Here is a 14320-nt window from a genome sequence, read left to right on the forward strand (position 1 = left end):
CTGGCCGTGAGAGGTGCAAGGAGGAAGACAAAGCACCTCTAGGCGATGAAGAAAGATGATTGGCTCATGAGTGTGTGGATTCAAGAGTGTGTGGATTGAGCCCAAGAGGTGCATCCAGACCCAGGTTGAATAGGTCAACCTTGAAGATGGAGAAGTGCAAGTAATGGTATTGTAACTATGTTGTGGGTAGTTGGGAAATAACTCACGCTGACTTTACCGCCGATAGACCAAATAGTCGTGGAGGGCCAACGACCATAACATGTATCCTAGTCGTCTCGGCTTTTCATATGACCGAGAAAATACCACTGCCACATCTATTGTTAACCTATCGTTGGTAGAAGTTTCAACTACCGGTTTCTTTCCTTAGGAGGCCTCGCTATCACTCCACCCGGCGGTGGAAGTATAACACCATCGCTTCTATCATTACGATAGTGAAAGTGGCGATAGTGGTGTGTCAATCTGTAGTAGTGCACCAAGAGTAACAAGCGAATCCCATAGCGAAACACAATCACCAAGTGTCTCTAGATGCAATCACTCAAAGCATTGCACTTGGATGCTCTCCAATCTCACCAAATGATGAAGCAATCAAGCAAGATGAGTTAGAGAGGTTTCGCTAGGCTCACTAAGGTGTTTTCTCAATAGAAATGGCCAAGAGACAGAGAGAGCCTAAGCCAGCCAACCACTATATATAGAGGCCCCATCAAAATAGAGCCATTGGCCCCCTCACTAGGCAAATTTCGTGATGACCAAACCCATTGGTCCACCTAACCAGACCCTCAGATCTAGTGTCTGGTCACTGCGATGTGTCCACATGTCCCCTTGATTCAACCTCCGACAATTCCTATGGTCAAATCCCTTTGCTCGCGCAGTTAAGTGACGACCAGACCCATCGGTGTCATGACCAGACTCACCATAATGTAGGGTCCGATCGGGACGATTTTTACACAGAGAGGTTCCATAACATGTTTTCACGACAGGACGCATCCGGTCATAGGTGATCGGACCCTCTCAGCGTTCGATCCTCTCTTCTACTCGAGCTGCCGCCACATCACTAAGATCGGACCCAAGAACAGTGTTCCGCTAGGGTTCGGTCCTCTTAGTCTCCAGGGTCCGGTAATGAACCCTGCGCATGCCTCCTCTGCATGCTCGAACTAGACTCAGCAGAGCGGGTCCGGTCACATCATGACTCAGGGTCCGGTCATAATGCCGACTCATGCCCTTCTCTACACCGATCGACCGAACTCACCCGGGGAGGGTTCGGTCCTCCCAGGACCAGAGTCCGGTCACTCTTTTTGCCTCCTTCTCAACTCAAACTTCTCCACCCTTGCTCCCAAGTGCTAACCACCAAGTGTATCACCAATGTGCATGCGAGTTAGCATTTTCACAAAAGCAATTTCAAGGGTGTTAGCACTCACTAGAATCAAAATACACATGCAGTGAGTTAGAACATCTAGTGGCACTTTGATAACCGCATTTCACGATGAGTTTCACCCCTCTTAATAGTACGGCTATCTATCCTAAGCCCACTCACAGGCACTTGGTGTCTTGAGTGGCAAAACAAAATGTTCCTATCAAATATACCTTTGCCTTGAGCCATTTTGTTTTTATCTTTCTTCTTTTCCAAGTTTGGAGCTTGATCACCATCATCACATGTCCATCATCACCTCCATGGACTTCATCTTTACTTCAACACTTGGTGTGTACTAACCTATCTCATATTCACTTAGAGCCAAAGGTTTGTACCTAGGGTTTCATCAATTATCCAAAACCAAATTAGAGCTTTCTGTGGCGTACTGATCGGACCTAAGCATGGTTGAAGTTCTCAAGTCGATGTCATCGTCGCTGCTGCTCCACTATCGTATTTTATGCTTCCTCATCCGACGTCATCACCACCAAATCTCTTGGAAACACCCGGCATCTTCTAGTTCTAACTCTAACCTCGCTACCGCAATCACCTCTGCCTGGTGCGTCCTTACACCGCTCACTGCCATAACCGACAAACACTAGCCCAACTCTCCCTTTCCTCACCTATCCCACTCCTTTCGTCCAATTTGAGGAGGCGCATGGTGGTTCTAGGGCATAGCAACCGATGCGCAGCTCAAGGAGTGGGTCTCCAACAAGCTCATGAGCCTCTTGGGCTACTCCAAGAATGTCGTCGTTCAAAGGTCCTTGTTTGGTTTTGGTACTTGAGTGACAACCCTAGGTGGACTAATTATATTTATGTGAGATACACAGGTGATTAGTCCACAGGTACATTTGTATGAGCAACATATGCCATGGAGGTGGAAATGGCTCGGAGATGTTGCAAAGCTCACACATGTGATGATGAAGGAGCTCATTGCACATGAGACATGACATTGAGTTATGTGATCAAGGTGGAGAAGATCAAGACATGACTTGGCTCGATGGACTGGTTGCAAGTGTGAAGGGCAAGTTGAGTGATGACTTGGCGTCGATGGACCGAGGCAACGGTGAAGAGCAAGTGAAGTCAAGATTGATGAACCAATATGATCACGTGATAATATGAAGTGGATCATATCATTGTTGATCGTGTTGGTTCATGTGTTGCATCAACATTGGAGGAGAAGGAATGGAATGCGCAAGGCAAAGGTATAACCTAGGGCATTTCATTTCACCGGTCATAGGTGTATAGAGAAGTTGATGACCAGGTTTAGGATAGATGGTCGTACTATCAAGAGGGGCAAACTTGTTTGCATATTAGTCATCTAGTGCCACTTGAGCGATCTAACTTTGCATCGTTGCTAGGATCGAGTGGCGTGGCAAGTTGAGTGGCTAATCCTTTGAAAAATGATTGTGAAAATGCTAACATACATGCACATATTGGTGTACACTTGGTGGTGTTGGCACATTTGCAAAGGAGAAGAAGTTGGTGAATTAAAGGAGGTGTTTTTCACTGTCAAATAGTGACCAGACGTTGAGTTCGAAGTGATCAGACTCAAGGATCTAGCGTCCGGTCAATTATAAAAGAAGGTGGTGCTCTCGGGCTCAATTTGCCCTGTGACCGGACTCAGAGAAGAAAAGTGACCGAACTCTGGCTGAACACTATTCAGTGTCCGGTCCTGCTGATGTGGCAGTGCGCAGAGAAGAGGAGGAGGAGCGGACGCACCAGCGCGTCCGGTCATGGTGGACCAGACGCGTCTGGTCAAGAAAAACTGGCTCTGGTGCCTTACTGGAAATGACCGGACTCCAGTGATGGAGCGTCCAGTCACTTTGAGAAGTGCGTCCAGTCACAATTTAACATGTGGCATGAAGCAGACTAGCCATTGAGATTGGGCATTCAGCATTTGAAGCTAATGACACATGGCGATCTTCAGGCGACCGGACACAGGGGTCCAGCGTCTAGTCAATCTGACTAACGCGTCCGGTTGTCCCAAAATCTGCCCAGTGAAGGGGTAACGGCTATTTTAGCCCGTGGGGCTATAAATAGAAGTGTTGGCCAGCCTTTGGCCAGTTGTTGAGCACCCTTGAGCCTTGGTGGCTTATGTAGGTGTGCTTGGGAGCCCTCTAACTCACTTGAGCTTGATAGTGTTCATCCGATCGAGTGAGTGAGTGATTCTAGTGCGATTGCATCGTGAGGTTGCATCGAGTGGCACTAGGTGGTCATCTTGTATGCCGGTGGTGCTTGTTACTCTTGGAGGTTGCCACTTCCAAGATGGCTTGGTGGTGGTCTCTGTCGAAGCCCGCAAGAAGCTTGTGCAGTGCTCCGAAGAAGAGCTTTGTGAGAGGCATTGTGCTCACCCCACGGAAGCCACGAAGAGTAACTCTAGTTGAGCGTGTCATTGAGCTACCCTTACTTTTGGGGTAGGTTCTTGCGGTGCCCGACGTGCGGGCTTGGCGGGTGATGTTAATTAGTCGCCGAACCACCGAGTGAGCAGTCGACACAACGGGGACATAGTGTGTTGGCAAGCACGTGAACCTCAGGAGAAAAATCACCGTGTCAATATTGTTCTTCTCGTTGGTTTGCAATCCCCTTACACAAGTTTGTAATTATTTTCATATACATTGTGCTTGTGCAGTTGCTCTTGTAATTAGTTAGCTTGTGTAGCTCACTAGTTAGCTTCTTGCTTGTGTAGCATAAAAGTAGCTCCCTTGCATGGCTAATTTGGTTTGTGTAACCTTGTTAGTCACATTGCTTAGTTTGTGTAGCTAAGTATTTGCGCTCTCTAATTTGGCATTGGTTGCCTTGTTATTGAGCATTGCTAGTGAGCTTAGGAGCTTTGTGCTTTTGCTTACTAGAATTGTGTAGGAGCTCCCCGGTGTGCAAAATACTAGTGGCATAGGTTTATGTGACCTTACTCCTAGAATTGGATAGGTGAGCTCTAGCTAGCTTGGCGCCTTTATTGCTTAATTAGGATCTTTGCAAGGTGCTAGTGAACATAGATAGAGGGGTGTAGTCTTGGCTAGACCAATAGTTTTAATTCCGCACTTGTTTCGATTAGCCGGTGCGATTAAGTTTTAGAAAGGACTATTCACCCCCCCCCCCCTCTAGTCCACCATGTTGACCCTACAGTCATCCAGTACGTCATTAGGCTTGGTACGCAACATTTGTTGAGCTCCTTTCTTTTCATGTTGCTCGATTCTGTTCCTCTTCAGTTCATTGTCAGCAAAGGAGTGCTCTTCAACCAGTGACCTCATAAGTGTTGATGGTAGTTAACATTCATCACAAACCATCAATATACCTTGCATAAATGACTAAAATAGATTACCAACATAGACTTAGGGGTTTGAACTAACAAATTCCACGAGTTTTGGTGAATCTGTATTTCTAGCAGGATTTAATCAAAAAACTGTCAAGGGGAACCTATTCGTCAAAGGAAGTCACATAATTCTACCATGGGATCAACGTGGGAAGGTTCTAGATGACTCTAGGAGGCTCTCCACCGAAGCGGGGCTTGACCCACTGACATGTGGGGCTAGCCGGCCCCACCTAGAGGCCACCGGTCCCTATGGGGCACACCTATCATCCTCTTTGTTATGTTGGTTCTCCACCACTTCCTAGGATATATCTCCGTCGTTTATTCAAGTCTGTTTGATCCGAGAGCTCAGGATTGACACTCCGGCCAATATATATCTGCCTATACCCCCCTAGGGAAGATGCCTCATTTGATCCTGAGAGCTGAGAAGCCAGAAACCCTAATTCATATGTCCACCAGGATCAGGGTTAGCAATCAAGAGAAGATTAGTCCTCTATAGGATCTAGTCTTGTATTAGAGATAGAGAGATAGAGTGAGAGGGAAGACTTTTGGAGGAGTCTTAGTCTGTCGGTGCTCTCTCTACGGCTTGTACCCTAGCAGAATCAAGTTCTTCTTGAGCTTACTTCTAAGATTTCTCTGGTAATTGACTTCTAATTCAAGTAAGCATTTTGTTCATATTATTCTTCAGGTTTGCAACTCTCTTTTGAGTACTTTAATCCTTGTAGCTCCTAGGTTAAAATAGTATTCATAGTGTAAGCGTGGTGCTTAGACTCGGTTACTCGTGGATGTACCATATTTTCTAGATCGATGGTAGCTCGCGAGGGTGACTCTTATAGCCTTGTTGAATCCTCTGTAGTCCACCTCCCGTTAGTAGACCTAGTAGGACTTTGTTACTATAGGAAACATACTATGCTTGTGTTTTCTCTAGTAATATCCCTAGAATTGAACAACAGAAGACAAAGATTACCGAAGTTAGAACTAGAAGACCTTAGCAGTCTCCTCTACGCTCCTATTATCTAGCCTTGATTGTGAAGTTTGGTTAAGTTAAAATTAGTTACTCTCACCTCCATTCCTTTGGGTTTGATATAAAACTGGGTTACTCTCAGTGAAGTGCTACAACAGTATAATATCTGTGTGCATTAATTTATACCAACAAGCATTTCTTGTGCCATTGTCGAGGAACGGTTGCTGAGTTAACTTCGAGTCTAGCTTAACCTTGTACTATACTTTTATCCTTTTATCTTTTCTTTCCCTTTTACCATGGATCTAGAATCCAGCCCTATCTACTAATATGGTGCACCCACGGGCACAAGCCTACAGCCACAAGAATCTTCAAAGCCTATCCTAATACCTGGCTATGAGCTACGCCTGCGGTTAATTAACATGGTTCATGATCAACCTTTTCAGGCGAAGGTGATGAAAACCCCTATTCTCACTTAAATGAGTTTGAGCAGACCTGTGCATGCCTACACATTGCAGGCATGTCAGATAAAACATTACGATGGAAACTTTTTCCCTTCTCTTTGACGGAAAAAGCTAAACGTTGGTACAATCTCACCATTGAGAGTAGACATGGAGATTGGGAAGCCATGTGCTCTAGCTTTTGCTTGCAATTCTTTCCCATCTCCAGGGTAGTCATACTTCATTTAGAGGTCCTATCTTTTAGACCAAAGAAAAAAATCTCTAGGCATGGCATGGGAATGTTTTAATACTCTCATTAAAACTAGCCCTAACCTTGCCACTCAAGACCCTATTCTTCTTCAACACTTTTATATGGGTCTTAATAGAAAAACTTTGAGACATCTTAATATGGCCTCAGGAGGCTTGTTCTTGCATGTCTCCGCCAATACGAGGAGAAGCATTCTTACTAAAATCTTAGAGGACGTCCCTGAAGAAGTAGAAGAGAAGCCATTAGAGGAGGAATTCTAGATAGCTGAACTCGAATCCTTGCAAAACCCATCACCAACTTCAGCTATCTTAGATCTTGAACCATCGGAAAAAGGAGGAAACTCCAATTTTGGAATTCATGCTTGAATTCGAGGATGAACTTTTTGATGAATATGGAAATACCTCGAATTACCATACTATAAGGAGACCCTAGAAGTCTAGGAAATAATCATCTCACGAAGAACCTTTAGACCCTTCTAAGGAAGCTTTCCTTAAAAAGACTACAAAAAAGCTAGTATCTATTATAAGTAATGAATGGCTAGAAGAGTCAGAGCTTTCCTTTGATGTGATTCGCTTAGATTCACCTTCTATTTCCATTCGTTGCCAAATCAATAAAGCTCCTTTCAATGCTCTTTACAATCTAGTTATGGGTGTTAACATCAAGTCTGCATCTTTTGCTCATGATTTATTGAAACACATGCCATTAACCTCAACAACAAAGTTATTGAATGGTCTTTCAGGGCACATTCTCCCAAGTTTGGGGATATTGTATGTCCTTCCTATCCAGGTAAAAGGAACCAAAGTACATTTGAGCTTCTATATCTTTGATATCATGGAGTTCGACCTGTTGATAGGACAACCAATTGAAAGACTTATCCAAGGATAAACGGGGAAGTTGAATATAAGACTTGGGAAAAACTTTAAGCTTTCTATACCCATTACTCATTCTCTAAATGCTGAGTGTGAGCCAATTCTCGAGGAAGACCCAATGGAAGAGGTTAAGGCTGCATCTCTTGATGACTTGATCGAACCCAACATTAAAGATGATGCCCAGTTCTTCATCGAAGAAGAAGATGAAAATCCTATAGACCTTGAACCTCTAGATGAATTGCTACAACCACCTAAGCCCTCTATTGAGCTTAAACCCCTGCCTTCTGGTGTTAGATATGCTTTTCTCAATAATGATCAGAATTCTCCTATGATCATAAGTGATAAACTCTCCCAGGAAGAATCCCTCCGCTTACTAACTGACTTGGAAAAGCATCATTCTGCTTTTGGCTACTCACTCTAAGACCTTAAGGGAATTAGCCCTGCTTTTTGCACCCATCGCATCCCTACAGATCCTAACTCTATACCTTCTAGGGAGCCCTAATGTAGGCTTAATAATGCGATGAGAGAGGTTGTTTTGAAACTCCTGCACGCTGGGATCATCTATCTCGTGCCACATAGTGAGTGGGTAAGCCCTGTTCAAGTTGTGCCTAAAAAGGGAGGCATAACTGTAGTTAAAAATGAAAAGAATGAATTAATCCCCTAAAGAACTATCACTGGATGGTGGATGTGTATAGATTACTGAAAACTTAACCAGGCAACAAAGAAGGATCACTTTCTGTTGCCCTTCATTGATGAAATGTTAGAGCGACTGGCGAACCACTCTTTTTTCTATTTCCTTGATGGGTATTCAGGTTACCACTAGATACCGATTCATCTAGATGACCAAAGCAAAACCACCTTTACATGTCCATATGGAACTTATGCTTGCCGTAGAATGTCTTTTGGATTATGTAATGCTCTAGCTTCTTTCCAAAGATGCATCATGTCTATATTTTCTGATATGATTGAAGAAATCATGGATGACTTTTCTGTTTATGGAAGAACTTTTGATGATTGTCTTGAAAATTTAGATAAAGTTTTGCAAAGATATGAAGAAAAACACTTAGTCCTTAATTGGGAAAAATATCATTTCATGGTTAGAGAAGGCATAGTGCTTGGACACTTGGTGTCCGAACGAGGGATTGAGGTAGACAGAGCTAAAATTGAAGTAATTGAATAGTTACCTCCTCCTATAAATATCAGAGGGATCCATAGTTTTCTTGGTCATGCTGGTTTTTACCGCCACTTTATAAAAGATTTTTCACATATTGCTAGACCACTTACAAATCTTTTGGCTAAGGATGTTCCCTTTAAATTTAATGATGCGTGCTTGAAATCTTTTAACATTATTAAGAAAGCATTTATCTTTGCACCAATCATTCAACCCCCTGATTGGTTACTATCTTTTAAAATTATGTGTGATGCTAGTGATTATGTTGTGGGGGTAGTTTTGGGACAAACTAAAGATAAAAAGCATCATGCAATTGCTTATGCTAGCAAAACTTTGACAGAACCTCAACTTAATTATGCAACAACTAAAAAAGAACTCCTGGCTATTGTTTTTGCTATAGATAAGTTTAGATCTTACTTAGTAGGAGCTAAGGTGATTTTTTATACTGATCATGCTGCTTTAAAATATTTGCTCACTAAGAAATATGCTAACCCTAGATTAATAAGATGGATTTTGCTACTCCAAGAATTTGATTTAGAAATAAAAGATAAAAAGGGAGTAGAAAATTATGTTGACGATCACTTGTCTAGAATGCAGTTTGAGAATTCACAGGGACTGCCCATCAATGATTCGCTGCGAGACGACATGCTCTTCAAAGTCACAAAATCCGACCCCTGGTATGCAAATATTGTAAATTTTATGATTGCAGGTTATATACCACCAAGGGAGAACAAAAGGAAGCTCATCTATGAAAATCATCTCCACATATGAGATGAGTCGTACCTCTTTAGAGTATGTTCTAATAGTTTGCTCAGAAAATGTGTACCGACAGAGGAAGGCATCAAGATTATCGAACGATGCCACTCATCACCATATGGAGGACATTATGGCGCATTCCGCACTCATTCAAAGATTAGGCAAAGTGGATTCTTTTGGCCATCCATGTATGAAGACACGAAGGATTTTATCAGGAGATGTGGAGCATGTAAGAGGAATGGGAATATCAATTCAAGAGATGTCATGCCACTCACCACCAACCTCTAGATAAAGCTCTTCGATGTCTAGGGAATTGACTACATGGGACTATTTCCAAAGTCAAAGAGCTATGAATACATCTTGGTGGTAGTGGACTATGTCTCTAAGTGGGTTGAAGCCATGCCATGTAGAGCTGCTGATGCAAAGAACTCCAAGAAGATGTTTGAAGAAATAATATTTCCAAGATTCGGAGTTCCAAGGATGGTGATTAGTGATGGAGGAACTCACTTCACGGATAAGAACTTCCACCACTATTTGATGAAGCATGGGATCCGTCACAACGTCGCTACTCCCATATCACCCTTAGAAAAGTGACCAAGCAGAAACATCAAATAAACAAATCAAGAATATTCTGCAAAAGACAGTCAACAAGATGGGAACTGCATGGAAGGATAGACTACCCGATGCACTATGGGCCTACAGAACGGCCTATAAAACACCACTTGAGATGTCACCATATCAATTGGTCTATGGAAAGACCTACCATCTACCTGTCGAGCTAGAATTCAAAGCTCACTAGGCCATCAGGCGATGGAACCTGGACTTTGAAGCCGCAGGAACTAAAAGGAAGATGCAACTCTTTGAGTTGGATGAATGGCGTGAAAAGCATATCATAATGCCAAGATATATAAGGAGAGAACCAAAATATGGCATGATAAGAGGATCAAGAAGGAGTTCGCCCTAGGAGATAAGGTATTACTTTTTAATTCCAGGGTTAAATTATTCGGGCACAGAAAACTTCGAAGCAAATGGGAAGGACCATTCAAGGTGATAAGAACTTCATCGCATGGAGCAGTAACACTTCAAAATGACGAAGGTACATTATTTAAGGTAAATGGCCACTGTCTCAAGATCTTTCTAGAACCTAAAAGCCACCTGAGGATTTGGATGAGGTAGATTTTCTGATTTTACTATAGATTTACGCCACTGCCATCCTCCGTAACGTTTCGTAACGTGAAAATATACTTTTTGGGATTAGATAGGAGTTAGAAACTACAGTGAGAAATATCACCCTGAGACCCCGACATGTAGGGCTAGCCAGCCCCACCTAGAGGCCGCCCGGCCCACTGTCAACGCTTCTCGTGTCCTGTCAACTCTCTCGTGTCTTCTAGATCCTTCCTCTTCGCAATCCCATAGTTTTTTGACGCATTCTGTTTTTCCTCATTACGAGACCTCATATAGATAGATCTTGACCCCTGTCGCAAGTTGAACCCCCCTATATAAATGAGCCCCTGCCTCCATAGCCATCCCATCAAAGCTTTCTCCTCTAATAGTAACAAAGCTCTCATCCTCTTTAGTTCCAATGGCCGGTAGAGAGATCATACCCTACGGAGCCGATCTTAGCAAGAAGCCCGATGCATTGGCGCTGACCGCCATTCCTCCATAAATTACCCCTATTTGCTCAAATCAATCTTACTACGCCCAAGCCATTCACCGCCCACTAATCGCTCTGCCACCGTCGCCACTACGTCTTGAAGGAAAGCCTCTCCAACAAGAGCTAAAGCTAGACGCCCATAAGCTTTTCAAGGTGACGAAGGAGATCAACCATCTTTTGCCGAAGGATCATGAGGTGCTGACTAGATTGAAGACCTACAAATTTGGAGATATTACTTGTGCAAAGTACCAGTCGGTCACCCCTCGTACAATCGTTGATGGAGTCCGGGCTCTACCGGATCAGATCAAGGTTGTTCTCCCGAAGGAGAGGAAGAGGATGACACCATCACCACCTGAGCATCCAAGGATGACCATTGCCCTTCTAGAGAAGAAGATTGAAGACCTCTCTAATGTAGTTTATACCCTAGAGCAGAGGCTTGACGAAGAACGTGTTCGTCGCAAGAGCTTAAAAGAAGACCCAAATGCTTTAAATCACTTCATTGTCAAATCAAGGAAGGAGAATTAGATAGTCATTTTGATAAGGCATGAGTGTAAGGTTAAAATGTGTGATATCATGTGTTTAGGTTTGTCGCTTAGCTCAGATGTTAGACTAGTCGAAAGTTTGTGTTAGCCAGATAAAAGTTTGTGCTTAGTTTATGCTTGTGTAATAAAGTGCCTTATTGAAATTAATGGAGTCATATTATTATTTGCTCTCTATTTATTTGTATATGTGTTTGTCTCCACATGTTGTGTCGAAAGTTATACAGGGAAACAAGTGGGGGGGAGACACACCGCAACAACAAGACATAATTTAATCGCGAAAATCATGAAATTCGGAAAAGTAATAAGTCAAGAACCATGTACAACAAAGCGGGCCTCGAGCAGACCCTAGAGTGGGCCACCTACCCTCCTCTATGGGCCACCCGGCCCATCACTGCACCGCCTCGCCTCGCGCTTTGTCCACAGTCAGGTTTGCGGCCCATACACTCTGTTTTCACATGTTTTGCTTTCTGTTTCGAACTGAATTGAAAATCACTTGATAAAACAACTTAAAACATGAGGAAAGGTTATTTCAGTCATGACTTAAGGATAGACTTACATAATACTTTTCCTAAAAGTCATGCTACTGTTGGGAACTTATTATTAGGGACCCCATGTCACTTAAGTTGTTGTGGAATGAGATATAGTAGAATAATGAGAACTTGATTCTTGATGTCTTGTTATTGGAGAATTTTATTTCAAAAAGTAAAATGAATAGCTACACCTCTCCTTTGTGGTAAATAATGTCCTACTAGAGCCGTACATGATATATAGACTAGGGAAACCTTCTATATATACTATTTATCATGGTGTTAAGTTTGGTCAAACCTTGTGACCCTTGTTGAGAAACTTATTATGCTCTCATGATCAAGATCACGTACACTCCACATATATCTGCTGCTCCTACACTAAGAGTACGCAACAACATGTTTTCCATCCACCCAAAACTATTCTACTCCTACACTAGGAATAGACACAAAAATATGATTGTTAGGATATATGCTCCAAGTTCTTATAAATGTCTCTCTTGAGAAGTTTCAATTGCAGAAAAATAAACATGGGCTATGCAAAAGTTATTCATGAAAGAAAAAGAAATGAAAAAATGGACAAGTGTCCAAGATATCTAAAAGAATGGGTACTTAGATGCCTGCCTGAAAAAAAGAGAAAGATAAATAAGATAGCCCATGTTTTCTTACAAAAAGTTTTTCAAGTTTTAATCAAGAGAGACAGGTTTCAAGGAGTATAGTAGAATTAGGTTAGCCACCATATACATATTCCACACACATGCACATTTTTTATCTAAGAGTATGACATCTTTCTCCTTGGATCCTTGTTTTGACTTTATAATATATGCAATGGAAGTATGTTCTTACATTTATCTCTACCTAAGCTCCACATAAAGCTTTAAAAAGTAGGTAAAAAGAAGGCAAAGTCATTAATGCCTTGGTGAGGATCCAAAAATACTACATATATAGAGTGATTTGAGAGTATCACAAAAGGAGAAGGTGAGCTATGTTTTGTTTTCAAAAATCTTAAAATGTTTCTCCAATTGACTTGACTGAAGGAAGATGTTGATCTGTTTCAAGCTGTTCCACTCTTCAACCACCTAAAGTTTCATGGTAGACACTTTGAGTCCCACAGTGCATGTATGACTGGGAATGATTTTATGTTGATGCCTTGTCCTAAGGTTATGTCTTGAGTAATTCATCCTTTTATTGAGGACGAGTAAAAGTCTAAATGTGGGGGAGTTTGTTGATGGTAGTTAACATTCATCATAAACCATCAATATACCTTGCATAAATGACTAAAATAGATCACCAACATAGACTTAGTGGTTTAAATTGACAAATTCCATGAGTTTTGGTGAATCTGTATTTCCAACATGATTTAATCAGAAAAACATCAAGGGGACCTATTCGTTAAAGGAAATCACGGAATTCCATCGTGGGATCAATGTGGGAAGGTTCCAGAAGACTCCAGAAGGCTCTCCATCGAAGCAGGGCTCGACCCACTGACATGTGGGGCCAGCCGACCCCACCTAGAGGCCGCCCAGCCCCCTGTGGGCCCCACCTATCATCCTCTTTGTTATGTCGGTTCTCCACCGCCTCCTAGGATGCATCTTCGCCGTTTATTCAAGTCGGTTTGATCCGAGGGCTTAGGATTGATGCTCCGGCCTATATATATCTGCATGTACCCCCCTAGGGCAGATGCCTCATTTGATCCTGAGAGCTGAGAAGCCAGAAACCCTAATTCATATGTCCACCAGGATCAAGGCTAGCAATCAATAGAAGATTAGTCCTCGAATGATCTAGTCTTGTATTAGAGATAGAGAGATAGAGTGAGAGGGAAGAGTTTTGGAGGAGTCCCGGCTTGTCGATGCTCTCTCTACGGCTTGTACCCTGGCGGAATCAAGTTTTTTTGAGCTTGCTTCTAAGATTTCTCTAGTAATCGACTTCTACTTCAAGTAAGCATTTTGTTCATATTATTCTTTAGGTTTATGACTCTCTTTTGAGTACTTTAATCCTTGTAGCTCCTAGGTTAAAGTAGTATTCGTAGTGTAAGCGTGGTGCTTAGACTTGGTTACTCATGGATGTACCCTATTTTTCAGATCGATGGTAGCTCGCGAGGGTGACTCTTAGAACCTCGTTGAATCCTCTGTATTCTACCTCCCGTTAGTAGGCCTAGCAGTACTTTGTTATTATAGAAAACATACTCTGCTTGTGTTTTCTCTAGTAATATCCCCAGAATTGAACAATAGAAGATAAAGCTTACTGAAGTTAGAACTAGAAGACCTTAGTAGTCTCCCCTATGCTCCTATTATCTAGCCTTGATTGTGAAGTTGAGTTAAGTTAGAATTGGTTATTCTCACCCCCGTTCCTTTGGGTCCGATATAAAACTGGGTTACTCTCGTTGAAGTGCTACAACGGTATAATATCTGTGCGCTTGC

This window comes from Miscanthus floridulus, unplaced genomic scaffold, assembly GCF_019320115.1.
Source record: "Miscanthus floridulus cultivar M001 unplaced genomic scaffold, ASM1932011v1 fs_14_1_2, whole genome shotgun sequence".
NCBI lineage: Eukaryota > Viridiplantae > Streptophyta > Magnoliopsida > Poales > Poaceae > Miscanthus > Miscanthus floridulus.